Source organism: Syzygium oleosum, unplaced genomic scaffold, assembly GCF_021117445.2.
Source record: "Syzygium oleosum isolate NSW1041296 unplaced genomic scaffold, Sole_v2.1 Sole_v2.13, whole genome shotgun sequence".
NCBI classification, from domain to species: Eukaryota; Viridiplantae; Streptophyta; class Magnoliopsida; order Myrtales; family Myrtaceae; genus Syzygium; species Syzygium oleosum.
In genome coordinates, this window is record NW_026607497.1 from 9,600,580 (window position 1) to 9,619,740 (window position 19,161).

The following is a 19,161-nucleotide window of genomic DNA, read 5'->3' on the forward strand; positions in this document are numbered from 1 at the left end:
GAAATCTCCGCCGCCTCTCTTTTTTCTCTCAATCTCTCTCTTCACTTGTACTGCACTTTGTTTAATCTTCCACCATGATTTCTGCGACTTCGACCCGCCAAATGGGCGAGATCGTATTTGGAGTCAATATGAATCCAGGTCATAGATCACGTCATTTGAAATGGGTCAATATTTGATCAACTCATATCCGATTATAGTCAACTGGATTGTCCTATTTTTTGGCCCATTTCTCCCATATGTCAAGAAATAACTCTGTGCCTTTGGTAAGTATAGATTTGACGCAAACAAAGCGATCACGGTCAGCACGCAATACTTCAATTCTAGCATATTCAAGTTTGGTTTTGACTATAATTCTCGCGAACCATAACACAATCTTATATCACCATACATGCTTACTTGAGTGGAATGGCATAAAAGCAAGGACCAATTGACATCACCTCACGTCCGCAACAGTCACAAATCAGCATGTATTGACAAGGTTCAGGCAGGTCCAAAACAAGTTCGAAATTGAATACCTATGATTATTTATGAAGAAACAGAACTCAAATACGCTTGTATGACCAGAATAGATCAACAATCTAGTAAAGAAGGAAATTCTCGGCCAAGAACTGGATCAAAATACACACTGATTGAGTACAGGAATTTCATCAAACAGGTGGTATGCATTTCGGCCAAGGAGCACCAGATCAAATCATCAATACAGCGTGAATAACAACCGATTTTCAGACAGACGGTGGCAGTAGCTGTCAGTATCTGCTTCGTAAATAAAGCAATTGAAAACAGAGGAAATGTGGTTTAGTTGAAGGAAGAATGATTAGCTATAGCGATTGACATCGGTTATGAGTAACGACACAACAGAAGCAACGTCAAGGAATGGAATCATGGAAGCAGGCAGTCATGACTTCGGCACTACGGACCTTCTTCGCGGCAGCAGAACTGTTGGCGATTGGGAAGCGGTGACGATCATCAGCAACGAAGCGAGGGGAAGGATTCGATTGAAATCACCGAGCGAGTGACTTGGAGATGCTCAGAAAATCACCCGAGTTCCTTCGATCGATGCTCTCTGTTCTTGCCCCCTCTCAGCGTGCCATATCATGTGGTGGCCAGAGATGGAGGTGCGGCGGCGGCTGTTGGTGGATGGAGGGAGACGGAGAGGACAATGAAGATCAAAAGGAATCGCCGAGGGCTAGAGAGAATTTGCTGAGCTCTGTTTCTGTTCTGCCACCCCTCCCCTCTGCAGAGCGCGCCAAGCCCTAGCTTCGGCCATGGTTGAACCCATTATCACTTTTCCCTTTCTTCAAACTTGTTCAGCCAAGTGAAGAGATAGAGCGAGCGAGAGAGAGAGAGAGAGATTTAGCAAAGAGAATATTGCAGAGAGAGAGAGAATCGGTCAACCAAGAGAGAGAATAATGGGTGTGAGTTGTCCGATCGAGAGGGAACTCATTCGGCGAGACTTTTTTTCTGGAGAGCCCCTCCAGCGATTGAACGATTAATCGGGAATGGATAATCTGGTCGCGGAGGAGTTTGAACGATTCCGGTGGATTGAACGATTCCTGAGGGGAGATGTTAGTCAGTTGAGTAAAAGTTGGCTACTATCTCTGGAGGTCTATCGCTGACAATAACTTCCGTCTGTTCTCCATCTATAAATGGAGGAACAGGGGAAGGCTTGAGCTTTTACGGAGGAGAAAGAAAAAGTAGAGAGTAAGAGAGAGAGAGAACAAGAAGTAGAGAGAGAGGGAAAGAGAGCAAGAAGTAATACTCCCCGGGTGGGTTTTGTCATGCTATTACCTTCTTGACCACATTGTGCAGTCCCCTCGATCTCACTCGTGCTGCTCGACCCTTTTGACGTTGGTGGTCTTGCCTACACATCCAGACAAGTCGCTCGTTGCCTTCCCCGATGCCGGCTCAACACCACAGCACACTCAAATTCCCCGACGCCAGCTCAACATCCAGACCGGGAGGTGCTTCTCCGGCGACGCCCGGTGCTTGAACTTCTCTTCGAAGTAGTCACCGGCACAGCCGGGGGCATCGAGACTGGATTCGACCGCCGAAGGCGAGATTGGATGCAGGTTCAGGAACGGAAATGCGAAGGAGAGGATTGCGGCTCAAGCCACCACCGGCAATACCGCCATTGGGCCGTCGGAGAGAGAAGAGAAGCTGGCAAGATACTATACATAAGAGCCTTATGATGGTGGCCATACTACTGGCCACCACGGGGACAAGGCGTGGCAGGATGATATGAAGGGTATGGCCACCACGGGGACAAGATGTACCAGGATGATATGAAGGATGGCCAAATTGCGGGTACTTCCGTCATGACCCACAAGTTCCCCAACCAATATAAGCTTTTTGTAATGTGTAATGCAATAAGCTTTATTGGGTCCCTCAACGTGATTTTCACGAGGATCGCCATGTGGACGATGTGGGTTGCCTTTATCTCGACGACAATGACTTTTGCGACACCCATTTTAGTATTGACCCCGGACGACAAAAACAATATAGCATATCGAAGAGTTGCTGTTGCAGTGCTGGCATGGGCCGCACTGATGGCGCTTCTTTTGGTGGGTCAGTTTTTGTTTACCATCTGGAAATTTTTACAAAGAGTTAATTTCATTCCGAAATTATTACGAGTCCGGAGCCTTGTATACAAATTCCCAAAGTTAATTTCATTCCGTTTTGTATATTTTGTGCTTTTCTTTTGTTCCCAAGACCCAAATCTTAATTGATCCTTTCATGCATAAGTCACTTGTGTGGACTTAAACGTGGCTTTTCATAGACTTATGTTCGGGCTGTCTGTTGAAGCAAGGTATAACTCAAACTTTTCACGATCAAGAATTGCAATATATGAAAGAATGTCTCCCATCTCAATTGATGAGATCGAGTCGAGTCGAATAATTGAGAATAGATCCCAAACTTGACTCGCTTTGCTTTACACAATTAAGGAATTCAATTGGAGATTTTTACCTTTGAAATCTTGTGGAAAAAATTGAGTGCACATGTATTTTCTAGAATTGAAAATTTTTACGGGACCTTCCGTTGAAAATTGTCATACGGCTGCCCTTTAACCAATCAACTCCATAAGTACCATCTTATGGATTGAGTCTGGATTGAGTAATCTATTATTCGTTCGACAGCTTATTTGGTTTAAGGGCCTTTTTTCCCCTCTTTACTTAGGAATGTCATAGTTGAGGCTTTATATTACCCGATTCGTACATTGATCCCCAAACATGGGAATTTGTACTATATTAGTCCTAAACCTTTCATGTATTGAGCCAAAGATTACCGTATGATATGAATTTGTCATGTCAATTAATGCCTGATAATAATTATGCAAACGAATTTAACATGTTTAGCATTTATTCTTCTAAATTTAATCTGGAAATGTCTGTTTTTTTTTTGGTCGAGTCTAGAAATGTCTGTTTGACTAGTTGAGTTTTTCAAGTTAAAACGTCCTTCTCCCTAAATCATTACACACGATATACACTTTAATATTTTTGACAAAAATTATATCACTCAAATGTCCGATTATTTCTGAGAAAATTATCCAAAAAATCCTAAACCTATTGTACAACAGCTAATTCAATCATAAACCTTTCAATCGTGCCAAGTTAGTCCTAAATTTTTTGAATATTTACCAATTTAGTCCTAAATATTTTAATGAATTACCAATATAGTCTATCCTACTAATTTTGATTGGAAATCGTTGTTAGTGCTGGTTGTCCTATATGGCGCAATCGACATTCAAGTAGATAATTTTATAATTTTTCAAAAGAATTTTTCATTTCTTTATTTCTTCTCTTTTATTTTTTTTTCTTCACAGGGCCGGCAGGAGTAGGGCCACAAAGCCCTCACCAGCCACCGGTGGCGAATGTCATGGCTCTCTTGCAGATCTTGGCAATGGTTGCAACGACCTCACCGGCCATAGCGACTACAATGCGAGCACCGTGACGCCCTTGCTGTGGCCCTTGAGGGCCTAGGCAAGAGCTCACAACGCCCTCACCAGCCACAGCGTGGGCTCACAAGCCCTCCCCGAAATCGGGCAAGGGCTTCGCGACCCTCGGCCAGTGGCTGGCAGTCCCGCAGGCCTTGTGAAAAAAAAGAGAAAAATTATCTACGTTAGCATCAGCGGCCCCATGTAAGATAGTTGGTGTTGACTCCTCCATGTCAGCGATATTTGGCCAAAATTAGACAGAAGGACTACATTTGTAATTCATTAAAAGGTATATGTCTAAATTGGCAAATTCTAAAAAAGTTTAGAACTAAATTGGCACAATTTAAAGGTTTATGATTGAATTGGCAAATTTTCTAAAGGTTTAGGACTAAATTGACACACATGAAAGGTTTAGGATAGAATTAGCCGTTGTATAATAGGTTTAAGACTTTTTGGATAATTTTCTCTAAAATAATCAGATATTTGAGTGACATAATGTTTGTCAAAAATATTAAGTGGATATCATGTGTAATGTTTTAGGAAGAACGACGTTCTTACTTGAAAAACTCAACAGGTCAAACAGACATTTCCAGCCGAAATTTAGGAAGATAATAGTTAAATATACAAAATTCTTCAAGAAATTATCACATTGACATGACATATACAAATCAGACAGTAGTTTTTCCAATCTGGACATCCACATTGAAAATATTTCATCCACATCGTACTTTAACGCTATAGACATTGGCTAAATTTTTCCACGGTAGAGTCCATGTAAGGTTCTAAGATGACTAAGGCACTGTCTGATAGCCACATCAGTGTATTCGGCCCAAATTTGGTGTCCGATGGACATGATTATTATAAGATTTTTTAAAAGTAGAATAATTCAATTAGACAAATTAAGATTACATAGAGTTAATTAGAAAAAAAAACGTGAAAATAATATGACTAGACAAGACGGTTATAGAATATCTATGGACCCAGACAGTGAACGCCATCGTAAGAAATGGGCAACAAAATCTTCATGGGCCTATACCAAGCGACGCTAACAACCCCGGGTTAATTACAATACATGAGCCAGCCTCGTCTCTGTCCTTTAGTTTTACCCAATAAAGAAGACAATGTGTGGGCACAAAATTGATTTCGGACCTATTCAGTGATGTTGTTGTGTGACATTCCGAATTTCGGCTCATTTTTGGGATTTATAAAACGTGTAATTTGTCAGTGTGCTTATAGTAAAATCTTGCCCGAGAACTGATCACTCTCGATTATTATTTTTAAATTAGAGATTTCGCTAGAATCGCACTCGATCGAATTTGATCGTTAATTAGACCCCGAACTTGACAATCGATTTTCGGAAGTTTCAGGACGAAATAAATTGGACGGTGTCGATATTGTTGTGGCCAGCGTTGAGATTGTCAGGAATAATGGAAAAAGGGGAGTTTTTGACCGGGTGCGAATTTGGACTAGTAGACCTCCCTCGTGGTAGTTGATTTAATTAACTTGGCATTTGTCCCTTATTATATTCTAGGACTAATTTGGACCGTCGGAACGTTGTCGGTTTTAATTATGGGCCGTTGAATTGCATTATTTATTTGATTGAACATTTAAATTTATTCCCCCTCTCTCTCTCTCTCTCTCCTCCCTCTGCCGTGTCTGCGCACGTCTGCCCATGCCTCAGACACCCCCTCCCCTACTTTTCGCTCACGTTTCCTTCTCTCTCTCTCTCTTCTTTTCTTTTCTTTTCTTCCTCTTCCCTTTCTTTTCTTCTTCGTCTCTTCGCCCCGACTCCTGCTTCGCTTCTGCTTCTTCCTCCGCCTGGCCGCACCAAGCCGACCGCCTCGCGCCGCCGTCGCTCCTACCGAGTTGCGCCGCCGCTCGCCCAGCCGCCGGCCGCGCCGTCGCCGCCGCGACCCCCCTCTCTTTTCCCTTCCCCTGTTTTCTTCGCCCGACTCCTCCCCTGTTCTGGCCGAGTCTCCGCCGCCCCAGCTCGTCGGCTGCGCGCTCGCCCAGCTCGCCGCCGTCGGTGCCACCGCCCCACGCCTCACCACCATCACCATTCCGTCTCTCTCCCTCTCCCTCTCGCCGTGTCTCTCCCCCACCTGCTCTCTCTCTCTTTCTCGGCCGCTCTAGGGCTTCACCAGAGCCGCCGCTCGCCATCACTGTTCCGGCGCGGATCCACTGCTGCCCAGCCACCCTTGCTGCTTATTCAGCCTTGATTAAAGCTTAGGATTTCAAGTGAGTACAACCCTAAACCCTAATTAGACTAATGTGTGTTTCTAGATGGGTTTTAGGGGTTAATTAGGTTAATTTAGGGGTTAAATGGTGGAGGCTGTTAAGGGTTGTTTTGGTGGTTAATCGTGATGATTTAATTGAGATTTAGAGTCCCGTATTGTGCTGTGAGTCGGCTGAGCTTGGGCTCTTCAATTCGGATAGAAATTGTGGACTTGGCGGGAGAAACTTGTGATCCAAACGGTGGATGTTAGGGGCTGATTTTGTGGCGCATTTGGTGACCTAGACTGATAATTTGACTGAAGGTTTGGCGGTCCATAACGTGCTGCGTGGTGGCTGATCACGAGAGTTGTGATTTGGACAAAAATTGTGGTTTTGGCGAGTGAAATTTGCGAGCTAAATGGTGGCTGTTTTCGTACTGATCTTGTGGCTATTTTACGGGCTTAGTGTGATGATTTAGTTGAGGTTTAATGACCCGTATAGTGCTGTGAAGTGGCTGTGCATAGGTGCCTCAAATTGGGCGAAATTGTGAATTTGGCGGGTGTAAATTGAAGACCGAATAGCGGCTGTTTTCATGGCGGTTTTGGTGGTCTAACGGGATCATTTTAATGAGGTGTAATGACTTGGAATGTGCTGCATGAAGGCTGAAAGTATTGGAATGATTCGGCCCGAGTTTGGGGTTAATTTCGGGTTCAAATGTGGATTATAGTGCGCGCCTCATTTGGTCCTCATGGTGGCTGATTTGGGTGATATTTTGGGGAGTCAAATGGAGTGTTTTGAGGACATTTGTTGGCCTAGGACGATCTGTTTGGTGGCTGTCCATACCGGGTTTGAATTGGTCTATGAGCGATCAATTTGGAGGTTAATTGTGTGATTATCGGGAATGTTTAGGTTGGCGGGCTAAGTGGCTGATTTGTACTGGGTTGTGATCAATTTTGTGGTGCCGTGTCATGTGCCTAGTGTGACTAAGAATGGAGTCTCTTGCCGGGCCTCGAGTGCGTGAATTGATGTTGACTCAATTGTGTGATTTGTATGCGTAAATTATGTGCCAAGTTTGTGCCATGGCTGGAATGGATGGTTAATTACTTGGGCTTGTGATTTATTGAATTGAGCATATTATGTGGTGAATTGAATAAACGGCGTTGTGCAATTGAATGCTCATTGTGAAATTCGTGAGTGCCCAAGTGTGAACTTTATGGCCATGGGTGTGCATCTCGAGCATTGGCATGGCATATGCATATATGAGTGTGCACGGATGACATGAACATGTGATCACCTAAACTGCCCTGATGCGTTTTACGCGGGGTTCAGATAATAATTTGGTGAATGTGAATGTGTGATCACATAAAGCCCTGAGGCGTTTGACGCGGGGTATTGAACCCATCCTGAGGCGTGTTACGCGGGACGATGCCCGGACTACCGGAAGATGGTCAAACCTGATGCGTTTTACGCGGGTGTTGTGCCATAAGCCTGATGCGTTTTACGCGGGCTAGAGATCGATCTCGAAGTGATGGACCTGATGCGTTTAACGCGGGTCGGAGGAGAAATTGATAATTGCAAGTGTGCTAGAGTGCAAGCGTGCGAAAATGCATTGATGAAGCGTGAGCACGCGTATGAGCACGAGCATAAGCATGACATGTGTTGTGACCAAGTAATGTGCGCATGTGTTGCGTTTGGGTCCTATGTTTTATTCTTGAATTGTAAGTGCCTAACTTGCAGGGCAAGGTGAGTATTGGATTTGGGCCTGAGGGCCTAAGTCAATTATGGCTTGATTGGTGTGTTGTTTAGTACTCGTCAGGAGGTGCATGTTAGCCTAGCTTAGGTTTAGGGAACCTACTCGTTGAGATTCATTCTCACTGTTGTTGAAAATCAATTTTTCAGACCCCCAGCCTTGAGGATGACAGGCATACCGATACGTTTTGGGAGGAGCCCCGGTTAGATATAATGCTTGACCGCCGAGCCTCGTACCCCCTTTTTGATGTCGGTGGCTGTTGACCCGCTTTTGATTTTTGAGTGTGGGCTGTAAATGGATGTTGTATATGGTTCCCAGTATCAATGCAAGTGTATATTTGTTCTTGTTGGTTGTTGTGCGGCTATCCTTGGTTAGGTGGTTTTAAATTGTTCGGGTGTTGTAATGCTTCCGCATGTGCCTTGTACTCTGTTTGAGCGTTGGGTCGGCGACGCGTCCTGAGACGTCGCACTTGAATCGACCTTTGCGAGGGATGTGGCGCGCCGTGGGGTTCGGGGCGTGACATGTTGGGATTTGGATCGAGGGAGGACAAAATTTATCCATGAAACATGGAGTCAAAATAATGTGTATTGTACCCATTAATAAGTAAAAACATTACAAATCCCGAATTGAAAATTTTGTGAATTGTGTTCTTAGAATTTTCTATACTAACTTAAATGGTTATTCGAACGAAATATGGTGGCACCTCAAGGAAATGGACGAAAATCTCTCGTTGTTTTTCTATAAAAAAAAAAAAAGTAGATCATTATTGTTTGACAGAACAAGATGAGTATTTTACTTATCAAGTCTTTTCACAGAGCCTTATTCCCTTAAAAACCCAGCTTTAAATCAATTTTCAGTTATGCCCCAAGCCTTTTTTTGTCTAAAAAAATCACCACATTTCATACTAGTCCCAAATCTATCTTGCGTCTAAAAATTGCCATTGCTCTCTTTAAAATTGTCAATATCAGGAGGCTAATGTTTATTCCATACGAAGGTGAGGATGATAATGAAGATGCGGATTTTGATAATTAACATCTAACAAGCCGTAATGTTGATAAGTTTGAATAAACTTGTGGTGACTTTTGGATGAAGGGCAGATTTAGAACTATAGTGAAAGTTTGTGATTTTTTTAGACAAAAAAAACGATCATGACAGAATTTAAATTGTACAAAAAATTGGAAGCTTTTTAAGGGAATTAAGCCCTTTTCACGGTCCTTCTCTACATTCAATTTTATGATAAATAGATCCTTTTAGGTGGGTTTTTGAATGCAAGATCGTTTCTTGGCAAGGTGACATGTAAATCCCGTGTTTCTTTTCTTCTGGTCTTGTCATCATTTTTAATGGGTTTTGGTTGCTTTCAGACATCATGGTTGGTGGGCCCAGATGGGCCCATTATTAGATCGTGTCGTGTCGTTTCTCAGTTCTTATGGTTCAGCCCAGTCTGATAGGTGCATAGTGGGCCCATCTTTGTTGTCATCAACCCAAGGCAGTTGCATTTAGTACACATCATCTTCTTTTATACGCGGAGGTTGTTTCTGAGCTTTCAATTTAATTGGTCTTCTGATTTTTTTTCTTATGGGTCTTTCGAATTTTCTTTAGTTTGATAAATATTTACATGAAAACGATAAAAGAGTTTTATCTGCTGGGTCTTTTATACTTTGAAAGAAAAGCCCCGGTTCCAAAAGAAAAGCCCTTAATCTTCATCATATCGAATCCATTCTTTTACGCGGAATCGAATCAAACACTGAAAAAAAAAAGGGCTTTCTCTGGTAATGACAGATGCTTTGCTACATTTTCAATTAGAAGAAAATCCACACGAGAGGAGAAACTCCAAGAGTGAAGCAACCCAGAAGCCCTTAATCACCTGCTGAGGTATATACTTTTTATTTTTATTTTTTATTGTTGGTGAAAAGGGCGAGGGATGACCAGCGAGCGACCCGGTCTGATTGCTATCATAAAAATCTTCGTAGTTGCTACAAAATGTTAGAGTAGAATTGTAACTTCTCCGCACCAATTGTAACCTAAAAATCCGAGATTGGCGAATTCGTTATCGAGCCCAATCAAAAAGCTGAGAGCTATAGAATCTCTACATGAGCTATGCCGCAATTAGGCGATGCATCGTAAAGCACTACCACATGAATGTTAGCTTGTGACCTCGTGAAGACATGAAGACAGCTCGGACATATATGTCATCTGATAAAAAACAAACAAAAGAAGGCCAGACACATAGAGGGGTGAAGAAGTAGGAAGAAAGTGAGAGGAGAGAGAGTAACGGGAGAAAAGAAAAAAAAGAGATTGAGCCTCCCTCCTCATAACGACGTGCAGCGGTGCCACATCAGACGCAGGGCCGGCGACTCCGCCAGTGGGGATGGTGAAGAAGTAGGGAAGTTTGCCAGAAACAAGGGATGACAAGCATTCTTTTTTTTTTTTGGTCTGTGGATGACAAGCATTCCAACACGATAAAAATCGAGTCGACCAGATAATGGATGAGAGAGTAATCTCTAGTCAAACTTCGATCAAATCTTCCGGTACTTGAAAAAAAAAATGTCCTATAGCCCAAAACCATACGTGGAGGTCTTGGAGACGCAAGAAACTTTCCATACTTAAGATATGGTAAATGATGATTTTTTTAAAATAATAAGTCTCCAAAACAACGCTCGAATCATAGATCCAAGCCTTAGGTTTCAGTATGGATAAAAAAAAAACTGGTTCCGTGATTTCGGGATTTCACCTAGCAATATTGGGCGCGTTCCAACAGCGCAATAATCACACGAATTGGACGTCGGACGGAACGGATTTGAGCCCGGAAAGAGTGGGCTTCGACTTGTAGGTTGCACGTATTAAGTTTTAAAAAAATGCTAAACGGATGGTGTTTCCAATTTGACCACTCCATCATGTCTGTTATAACTGTAGATTGCGATGAGGATGCCGGTCCCTCTCCCTTGTATACTGTAGAAAAAAAAAATGCTAAACGGGTGGTGTTTCCAATCTGACTCAGTCATTGATCTTTCCCCTAGTTGATTCTCAGGTGGGGCAATGACCCCCGCTTTGGCTGATTCTCTGCAAGCCATGGTCGAGAACTCCACCGGCGGCTTCTTCGTTCACCATATCGGAGCTCAGGTCAGCTCAAAGTTCCTTTTGCCATTTTAAGTTTAGTTTAGTCAAATTAAGAATATTTAGCTGGCTTCTTCTATTGGATTATTTAGATCATCGATACAACTAGATCTTGGACAAACGGAGGTTTTTGGTCCTACATGGGAAAGAAAGATCGCCCCATTCAGAACCAATTTTAGTTGCATGAGTGCGTCATGCCCTACGTGCCCAATCTTTTGTTGATTGCATAAAATTTCGTCCTCCGACCATAATATTAGTTCAGGATCACACGGGACTTTATTGCCAGACATGGGCTAATAAAGAATCGTTCTCGATCTCACCATTATTTTCTCGAGTATCGTGTCAAAATGATTTCTAAAAACTCTATACTTTATCAACTAAGACACCTTCGATGTAGCTTTTGTTGACCACACGTGCAAATTAATCAAACATAAGATAAAGAGAATATCTAACATTTTAGCATTTGTCAAAGAAATTTTAAGCAAGCGGTTGTGGCAATCAATTTGGCATTATACACGAAAGTATTGTATTTTTTGAGAATCGCCACTAATTCTATATAGAATAATTTCATTTTTTTTGTGGGAATTTGCAGGGCGCTCTGGGTATATCAGCAATTCCACTAGCTTCGTTGGTAGTTCTTGGTTTTGTAATTTATGAAGCGAGAACAGACGCTCTACATTCCGAGAAGAAACGGGTCAGCAAGCATTATTATTATTTTTTATTTTCGCAATGTGTTTCTCATGGTTATATCTTTATTTTTTGGCGAGAAGATAGAGCTTTCCGATTATCTACAAAAGTGACGTAACAACCACACGTCCACCATCGTTGCTCTAGCGCTACTCTCTCTCTCTCTCTCTCTTTCATGTGGCCGTGTGTCCCGCATTCAAACACCAACCTCGACTCATGTAAAACGAGCTTTGCCCTCTGTGTAACCCATTTCTTGTTGCGCGATTCAATTAAAGAAAGTTTATACACATTTCCAAAAGCACCTGCTCTGTCTTTGTCTCTGTCTCTATCTCTGTCTCTAAAACATAGAGTAGAATTGCTATACCTATCTTATATTTACTATACATTAATTTTTGTGTCACGAAAAATTCCTAAACCGGTACATCCGTGTTAAATTTACTATAAATTAATCTGCGTATCACAAAAAATCTCAAACTGTTACACCCGTACCATATTTAACCAAAATTGATATATTCGTGATAAATTTACAAAAATGTTAGGGCTCAAGTGGGGCAAAATTGTCACGGTGTACCTGTTTGTGCAAATCTAGCGCGAGTATACTAATTTGGGATTTTTAGTGATACAACAATTAGTTTGGGGTAGATGTGACATAGGTGTATTAATTTGAGATTTTTTGTAAAACGAAAATTAGTATAAAATAAATATAATATGAATATACCAATATAAGAATTTTTTTTTGTAAAAACTTACAAAAAAAAAATTAGAAACTGATGTTAAGAGTTAACCTTGGTGGAGTTAAGTTGCTTTGTAGCCATCGTGGGTCACGTGGCTGTTATTAAGCTTAGTGTTATTAAACATACTTGATAAAGATGTCTAACTTTAAAAGTATAGAAAACAAGTGTCATGAAAAAGTTAGGCCCTTTAAAATAACTTGACAAGTATTCCGGAAATACTCTATAACATAATGCTCAGCCATCAGGAAGGTGAATTTATTTTTCACGAATGGAGTCGGATTAGTTTTAAGCACATTTACAAAACTTAGGACTACACCACATGGGGAAATATTATAGCGGGCGGTCATCCAACAAAACAATTTATTCATTCAATTATCTGTCAGCCCTAGTAGATTGGCCTCCTATAGCTTATTTCTCGAATATTTGATTGTTGTCCAGAATCATTGGCTCGACGGCATGAGCTTAAGCATTTTTTAGTTATTCAATTAGAATTTCCTATTGTAAATAGATTTGTTCATATTACATCCTTGGTTATAATCTTTCTATGGTTGTAATGTTGAAAATATAAAGGTAAGACGAGTGTTAGTTCCAATATTATGATATGGAAGACAGATTTTCCATTTGTTAAGTCAGAAAAAAAAAAAGGGAGAAAAGGGAGAATTGAGAGAGGCTCTCGGCCCAGGTGTGCTTCCATGGCTCGAATTTGCGGGCCTCTTTGATCAGTTGCACGACCATGACATGCAAAGAGTATATAAAAATGTTCACCCCCTATATCAATTGTACAGAAGATGGACAAAATTCGAAATCGGAAAATAACAGTAAAGCATTTATTTTATTCAAGTTCATGTATATACCTGTATACTTAGTAGAATCGAGACTAGAAAGGAATTGCTGAAAAGGCTGAAAGCATCACCTCAACGCGCGTGCTCAACCATATACGATTATATATTTTTTAGTCCCAAGTTTGTACAAATTGTTTTACGAATAATGGAGGTTTCACATCACATAAATAACTTATACAGTGTTTAACATCGCAAAACAATTTTCTAATCTTGTAAAAAGAGACACAAAATCTTAATACATGATTTTCACAGCTTATGAACTCTTCAATTTCACAAAATCATAATTATATGAGAAGCTCCACCTTGGGTTACGACCAAAATTCGGTCACTATTCTAAAAAAAGCAACCCACTAATTTGGTTGATCACCCAAAGCAAAAATAGTTTTAGTCGATGGTAAAACATACCAACACATATGATCTGAAATTTAAATAACTCGATATAATCAAATAGTCATCATGCACATATAAATATTGTACTGCCACAACGGAAGCTGTTTTTTTTTTTTTTACTAATTGTGAACATCATAATAATTCTAGCTAAAAAGGTATATATTCCATATGTAGCTTTGATATTCAGTTTGTATACCAAAAACAGGTAATGCAGGAGAAAATTAGAACATATTGATTAACGGAAGAAATTAGAAAAACCATCTTAGCCCTACGTAAAATATCTCGATGCACCATTGCAGAAGATGAAGAGGTTGTCTTGTTCATCCACTTTTTATCTTTATGCAAGCCATCTACATCTCATCTCTACTTCTTTGTTCTTATTATAGCTTGATGGGCCTCAGTGAAAGACAATGCTAATTAATGCCGAGTGCAAAAACATTATTTGATATATATTTTCCTTTAAGATATTGAGATATATAGAGTTTGTAAAATGACAAAAATAACATTGGAATGTCGAGTTACCATGTTTCCTGGGAAGAATTCATCATTGATACCAGAAAATCTCAGTATGAGTTAGATTTTCTTGTCCTGTGGAAGGGCACAACCATGAAATATATGGAAATTATTCTAAAGATTTTCACCTCATTTCAACTCTCCCTTAGAAGAAATTGTTCTTTGTTTTTTATAAACTATGGTATTAATAAATTGTGGACGATACATGAGTAATCTATCAATGAAGGAATTATCCTAGGCTCAAATAGCATCAGAGAAAGCTATGCATTCATTGGACTGTCCATGTTGAGTGATCCAATGAAGAGAATGGTAGAGGAAAAGTTTTCCTGTGCGCCCATAAAAGTGGGAAATAGGACAGACACGGTGGGCTCTTTTTAAGAAGTTACACACATCTAAATAAGAGAGGAAAGGTTGAAAATATTTATGCAAGGGAAAACAAAACGTTTAAAGTAGTAAGGATGGGGATCTTTTGTCAAACAAGGATTTGTAATGATAAATAATTGGGCACAAGTATGCCAAAATGAATTGGCAAGGACATCCGAATTTCTAAAACCACATTATCATCTCGCTAACAAGTGTAGTCAAGCAACGTTGAACTGTCCATGTTGATTGATGCAATGAAGAGAATGGTAGAATTTTTTTTTCGCGTGGGCACATGAAATGAATCCTCTTGGACGTGGGAATAAATGGAGGGAAATAAGAGGGACCCAAGATGGTCGGACCAGCTTTACATGAATGCGACCTATATTCATCCTTAGCCACGATTCGAAAATTTTCATTTTTCTTCCTAAAATCATATTGTTAGGTTAATATCCTATCGGTATTACTTTGCTTCGCAATAGAATATTTGTATTCTTCCACTATAATGGAGGAAAAACTCTACAGTAGAGAACAGAGGATACCGAGAGGGAGATAAGCTCAGAACTCCTTTGCAGCGAGTTATCTCTTTTTTACGATGGAGTGATTGCACTTCAGCATCTGATAATTGTTCTCTTCTTCAAAGTTGTAGTGCGATGACATATCCATGGACTCGGCATTGCGATCCAAAACGTTATGGTGAAGGCAGAACAAAACAGAACAAAAGCGATCAACAAATCTAGAATGAATTGCAGTGGATTCTGGAATTAGATGAGGGAAGACGCAATTACCTGGCAGGCGTGGCTGATGTCAACAGAACACCGACACAGACCACCAACGAACTTTGAATTGGCGGTGAGGTATTTTCGGTTAGAGCGAAGATGGAGAATCTCGGAGCTTCGTAGTTAGCTCTGGTTCTTCCACTGGATTGACCGTAAATCGAAGGAAACATGTTGTCTTCTAGTGCTGCAACATAAAACCAGACATATCAGTAAAAAGGAAGAAAGAAAAAAAACCGAGAATCGAATCGGGAAAAGATGAGATTACAAACTAGTCAAGGAAGGAGAATGAAGATCCTATATGGCCCATAGCTACTGGACTTCGCTGAAGAGGAGGCACCGATCGCTAATGAAGAAAAGATCCGCGGCTTGAATGGCTGAGCAGAGGAGGCATCACGGCAGCAAGAGGATTGCTGGAATTAGAAATGATTGAAGCAAACACTGAAAATCATAAGAAACGAGACCGAGGACAACGATTGAAGCCTGATTCGAAGATTAAAACTAAGAGAAAGAAAATGCACTCAGCTTCGGCCATGGTCGAACCTATCGCTTTTCCCTTTCTTCAAACTTGTTCAGCCAAGTGAAGACATAGAGCGAGGGAGAGAGATTTAGTAAAGAGAAAATTGCGGGGAGAGAGAATCTGTCAACCAACAGAGAGAATGGGTGTGAGTTCTCCGATAGAGAGGGAATTCAGCGATTGAACGATTAATCAGGATTGGATAATCTGGTCGTGGTGGAGTTTGAGATTCCGGTGGATTGAACGATTCCTAAGGGGGAGATGTTAGTCAATTGAGTAAAAGTCTGCTACCATCTCGGGAGATTTTTGCTGACAATAACCTCCATCTCCATCTATAAATGGAGGAACAGGGGAAGGCTTGAGCTTTTACGGAGGACAACGAAAAAGCAGAGGGCAAGAGAGAGAGAGAACAAGAAATAGAGAGAGAGAGAGAGAGAGAGAGAGAGAGAGAGAGAGAGAGAGAGAGGGAAAGAGAGAGAGAGAGAGAGAGCAAGAAGTAGTGCTCCCTGGGTTTTGTCATGCTATTACCTTCTTGACCACATTGTGCAGTCGCCCCGATCTCACTCGTGCTGCTCGACCCAATGGTATAGTATTTCCATGAACCACCGTCATTTTTCGGTTACATATGCTAAATTTCTGCAGTTGCTCCTACTACTATTGAAAGAAAGCCAACCTACATTATCATGGACAGTTTACCACGCACACAGAGTTGGCGAGGGCTCTCATTCAAGTAGAAAACTCACCTCCAAGCCCTTGTGGCTGAAGCCTGCTCCTCTTCCTCCTCCTCCAATAAAAGGTCGCGCAGGCACAGAAAGTAAGAAAAATCACCACCATAATGGCGATCGCCACCAGCCTCCCCAATCCCCCGTTCAGAGGAGAGGAGTTTATCGTGGTGCGAGGTGTCTTAAGGGAGGTGGCCCTGCTGATCAATGCACCCGCGGGCGGGCTAGGCGAAGTCCTGGTGACGAGGCCATTCGCCGCCGCCGAAGCGGAGGCCGGCAGAGAAATAGACATCGGAGGATGTAGATTCCGAGGCATTTTGTTGGGCAGCGTTTGTCTGTTTGATCTTACGGCTATTTCTGGGGAGGACGGTGGCTGGGTTTAATTTGGCTTTGAACGGGGTGGATTGCCGGGGGTGACGCTGGTGGCGATTGCCGTCATCGGCGTGATTTTTCTGACTCGGACCACCACTGGAGCTTCATCAGATTTTGCTCCAGTGGAGAGGTGGGTTTATTCGCGCAAGTGGTCTTCCATTGGTAGACGGCCCTGGTGGTCAATGTCGGGTAGGCGAAGTAGTGGTGAAGCCATTCGCCACTGCCGGAGCGAAAGCCGGCAGAGATGTCGACATCGGAGTCCGGCGAGTCCGAGGCATGTTGCTCGGGATTTCTCTGTTTGCTATTTAGACTATATTTTTCTAACTTGTTAGTAGTCAAAAAAAGATGTGGGTCCCACACTGAATGGGTTTGGACGAAAGGTTGTGATGAGATGGGCCGACGCTTTAGTTATTGTTTATTATTTGTTATTTATCTTATTATTTGTTATTTATTTTGTTTATATTTATTTATCTTTATCTATTTAAAAAAATGTATGTTCGATTTGCTTAAAAAATAAAAGTGTCAACTAAGGTAACGAGGGCAGTGTTGCAACATCATAAAGTTCCAATCTTGACAATCTAGACGGGAGCTTCAAGCAATTTGTTTATCGCTGTATGTTCTATCCAAATTACTCTTAATTTCCTCAAATTTCTGATCGAATCGGGTAGATTGACTACTTGTGATCATAATAGATCCAACTTGAGTAATGATTATAATTCTCCAATCAAGCATAGAAGCTCCATTTTCCGGCAGCAACTGCATATTTGGCAAGTGTGTAAGTCAATCCAACACCCAATTTATTTGACAAAATGTAACAAAGACAAGATCCACGAGAGCTATGTTCAATTTTCCTATTAATCTCAATATTAAAGCTAATTAAAGCTATTTTTTCAGACTCATAACTACACAAAGATTACATTTTAATTCTTTTCTTTAAGAGGGAAAAACATATATACTGTGAGATTAAGGTTAGAATTGAAATAAGTAATAATTCCTAGTGTAGAAGAAATATTCTCCAAACCTTCCCAGTAATTATAAAAAAACCAAGATGGGCTGAGCTCACACGTTTTAAACATTAAGCTGCCAAGATCAACTTCGAATAGAAATTGAGATGAAAAAAATCAAGTGTGGCAGCTAAGAGATTTTTTTAAATGTGGTATAAGGAAAAATCAAGGCATGGGATTGAATAATCATATTTTCACATTTTCATAGGATCACTATCGAGAGTACAGACTTGTGTATCTCCAATAATTACCCGATGTGTGTGGGATGAAGAGACTGCTGCCCCTGATGGAAATTAATCAGATGCTCAAAGAGTCCTAAATACTCTATTGATATACAAGAGACATTTTTTTTGTCAAAAGAAATTTCCATTAATTACCAAAATCTAAGAGACATCTAAGTTTATTAATCTTGAAAATATACATTGGTTTTGAACTACATACATAACTCAATTGGAAGAAACCGAAGGTTCATAGAAGATGCCTTCTCATTTTTATTTATTTTATAAAAACTACTAAGCATAATCATAATTCATTTCTCGAAACATCACTTTAATAGTTCTAAAAAAACCCAATTTCACTGAGTAATTACACCCCATTGATGGGACAAGTGAATATAAAGTGTACTTGTATGTTATGGGGATCATTAACTCCATATTAATGTGTGCCTATTTCATGGACCGCATAGATCACAACGTTTTTTAATGGCTGAGCTTGACCACTCCCGTCTCTCTCTCTCGCTTTCCGATTCATTCACTGGAAAAGTAGCGTAACGATTCACAAAGCCGATGTCTTCTCATTGCAAACTCCAAATTGGAAAATAAATATAATAAAGCTGCTTGGAACAGTATTAGTATTTGCTAGTGCATAAATGCAATTAGAAGGCAATGGAAAATTGGCCAAATTTTTGTAATTCCAAAAGTCATAATCTACACTCAACAAAGGAGAATTTACCAGTATGTTTGAGGACAATATACCAATCTAAGCTACCTTAGTGTGAAACCAATATTTAGTGAAGCAAGCTCGGAAATACAAACTATGCTTGAACATTTGTCAACCCATTTTGATTTTCAAAGCGCTTTTTCCATGCCCATTTTTGCTTATCCTTGCCCTACGACAATGTATTGACCATATTGCCCCTTCTTCTGTGACTTTATTGTCTCCTCTCTCTGTTCTCTCTCTTGCTTTCGCTCATGCGCGACTTGCTCCATCTCGAGAGCCAGTTCCCCTTCTTCGTT